This window comes from Ranitomeya variabilis, chromosome 6 (assembly GCF_051348905.1).
Source record: "Ranitomeya variabilis isolate aRanVar5 chromosome 6, aRanVar5.hap1, whole genome shotgun sequence".
Taxonomy (NCBI): Eukaryota; Metazoa; Chordata; class Amphibia; order Anura; family Dendrobatidae; genus Ranitomeya; species Ranitomeya variabilis.
This window is the reverse complement of record NC_135237.1, coordinates 371,511,209-371,514,808: the sequence shown is the minus strand read 5'-3', so window position 1 is coordinate 371,514,808 and position 3,600 is coordinate 371,511,209.

The window sequence follows — 3,600 nt, the reverse complement described above, 5'->3', positions numbered from 1 at the left end:
TTCGTGGTGAGATTATTCAAACCTGCAGTTACACTCTGAAGATCCATTATTAACAGGTGAACACAAAGCCATTCAAAGATTATAAGGAGAGAGAAAAAAAAGAAAGACTGCAGCATAGACAGACTGGCAAGTGATCCAATTAAGAGCACAGAAAAAAAAAAAAAAAAAAAACTCTCAGCAGACTTCTTATTTCTCTCCTTTCTCAGCCAAGGATTTTAACCCTTTAGTGGGCCGGTCAAACTGTCATGATCTCCATGGCCAGAGAACTAGCATAAGCCTCTATAGGAACAAGCTCTTGGAAGATGTAACTATACTGACCATGAACTAAACCTACCGCATCATCTAGAAGTAGCCAGGTAGCATGTCCTACTTTTTATCCCTATATGCCCAGCGCCGGCCGGAGAACTAAATAATGCTAGCAGAGGGAAATATAAGACCTGACTCACCTCTAGAGAAATGCCCAAAAAAAAGGAGACAGAAGCCCCCCACATATATTGGCGGTGATATGAGATGAAACAACAAACGCAGCAGGAAAATAGTTTTAGCAAATTTGAGGTCCGCTTTCTAGATAGCAGAAGACAGAAAGCATACTTTCATGGTCAGTAGAAAACCCTAACAAAACACATCCAGAAATTACTTTAGGACTCTGGCATTAACTCATAATACCAGAGTGGCAATTCCTGATCAACAAGAGCTTTCCAGACACAGTAACGAAACTGCAGCTGTGAACTGGAACCAAAATACAAAAACAAAACATGGACGAATGTCCAACTTATCTAGTAGATGTCTGGGAGCAGGAACAAGCACAGAGAGGCTTCTGATAACATTGTTGACCGGCAAGCATCTAACAGAGAAGCCAGGTTATATAGCGACACCCAGATCTAATCAGAACAGGTGAACAGGGAAGATGATGTCACAAGTTCAATTCCACCAGTAGCCACCGGGGGAGCCCAGAATCCAAATTCACAACAGTTGTAGTGCACTCTGTATTGGGTACTCTACGGGTGATTCTACGTAGCACAGGTATACCTGATTTTCTAGGACTACTCCTGTTCACTGTGGGCATGACAGATTCACCGCTGGCAGGGAGTGGATTCTCTTGCTCCGCTGCTGGTGTGGTATATGCTGCTTGAGCCCGCTGGTCTTCAGGTTGGTCTTGGGTGGTATCTTTTTCTGATGCTACTGGCTGGGGAAAGATCAAAACGGGCACGACTATGGCTTCGTTCACTCTTGTCCAATTTTGAGGGAACTCGCTGAGTACTGTGCTGATCGTTTCCTCTACTTCCGTTGGCTAAAGAATGTCTTGGTCTTCAATCCTCACTTTTAGTTGATTAGAGCATTGTTTTAGATGATGACACTCCCTTGACACTCCTGCTGAGGTTTCTCCTCCATCCTTACTGATGAGGCACACCTTGGTGTTGTCTGAAGGTATGATGGTGTATGGTTCAGCCCCCTCCTGATCATCCAGTTTGTGCATCCTCCTCTTTCTTTTGAGGACCTGTTCTCCTGGTACTAAAGGAGTAGCCGGAGCTTGTTGGTTGTAGCTCTTTTCCGGTCTCTGTTTTGCCTGAGACACACTCCTCTCTACACATTGTTGCTGCCGCTCTGTATCCCAGTCTGCATCTGGTGATGCAGGTGTTAAGACTCTCATGTCGAAATCAATGGGTAACTTGCCAGGTCTTGCTCTCATCAGGTAGGGGGGTGTACAGTTGGTGGAGTCCACCGGGATATGATCGTATAGCTCTACCAGATTCGGCAACTTCTCTGGCCACTGGTTTCTCTCTTCCAGGGGCAAGGTCTTCAACAGGTCAATTACAACCTGGTTCATTTTCTCGCACATGTCATTTGTCTGTGGATGGTAAGGCGTCGTCCTGATTTTCTTGCAGCTGTACAGGTTACAGAACTCCTCGAACACTTCCGCCTCAAAGGCTGGGCCTTGGTCGGTGAGCACTTGTTCAGGCTAACTATGTGGTCGACAAACGTGTTCTTGAAATGCTTTGGCTGCTGTCTTCGCTGTTTGGTCCTTGACAGGCACGACTACCAGGAACCTTGAGTAATGGTCCACTATGGTCAGAGTGTAGGTGTAGCCAGTCCTACTCGGAGTCAACTTCAAAAGATTCAAAGCTACCAGTTCAAGCAGTTGCTTCATGATAATCGGCTGTAATGGGGCTTACTGGCTGTTACGATTAGTGATGGTCGAGCACCAAAATGCTCAGGTACGCGTTGCTCGGGTCAAGCAAATTGGAATACTCAGGTACTCGGCCAGAACAACGAGCCCATTCTAAGTCTATGGGAGACCCGAGTATTTTTACCGCGATCCCCCCGGGGGTCCTTTTAAGTTCTAAAAACGTCTGGAAATGATGGAAATACTGCTCAAATGACACAGGGACATCATGGGGATCGCCCCTGACTCCTAGTTCACAGCTTTAATCATTTTTTTCCGAGATTCATGCCACTTTTCCCGGTGCCACAAAAAACACAAGAAAGCAAAACCAAAACGGGTTTTGTTTGGAAATATGTCAAGATACATCCTTTGCAGGTTAATGACTTGCCTGCAAGGCCAAATATTTAACCCCAGACCGAAAATTTCCTCTCCCACTTAGGCTTAGTTCAGACACTGCATTTTTGAAGCGTTTTTCATCTTTAACATTGCTTTTAACCACTACAAATGCATTCACTTGGAAATGTCACTGTAACATTTAACACCCTTAGCTGACCATGTTGTGTGTGACAGACACATAAGCAGACCCATCTTGTTTCATGTACGAAGGAGGGACTTTTAAAGTCACAGAGCCTATTTTTAATGGTGCATCAGGTGGCATTAATCTTCTTAAAGGGCCATTATGAAACAGTGGGTCTCTTAAGCTGTTGTAGCTTATGCTATGAGTGGATGGGCTGCCAAGAATTACGACGCACCACAATACCCTTTCATAAGATGTTAGGAGGGCCTCCTGAAAAAAAGTTGCATTGAAATCAAGGCCTGCCCTGCTACCAATTCATATGCCCCCCCTTACGCCTTGGAATCCACATACTGTATGGGCCCATGATAATCCACTTCACAATATGCATTTTGTGCTCCATATTTTTTTGTTTTATACATTGGCAAGAAGGTGAGCCCTGCTTCATAGTCATATGCACCCCATTAGGCCTTGGCACCCACATACTGGATGGGCCCAGGAAAATTCACTTCACAATATGCATTTTGTGCTCCATACTCCTTTGTTTTGTACATTGGCAGGAATGCGAGCCCTGCTGCATAGTCATATGCACCCCATTAGGCCTTGGAACCAACATACTGGATGGGCCCATGAAAATCCACTTCACAATATGCATTTTGTGCTCCATACTCCTTTGTTTTATACATTGGCAGGAAGACGAGCCCTGCTGCATAGTTAGTCATATGCACCCCATTAGGCCTTGGAACCCACATACTGGATGGGCCCAGGAAAATTCACTCGTATTTTTTAATGGCATGATGGTTCCCTCTTTGCACAATTATTTACAGGAGAATTTGGCAATTTTATTTGACATCTTTTTAACACTAAGGTTCAGATACAAAAATTCAAGGAATAGTATGATTGAATAGTGTGAGTGCGTACA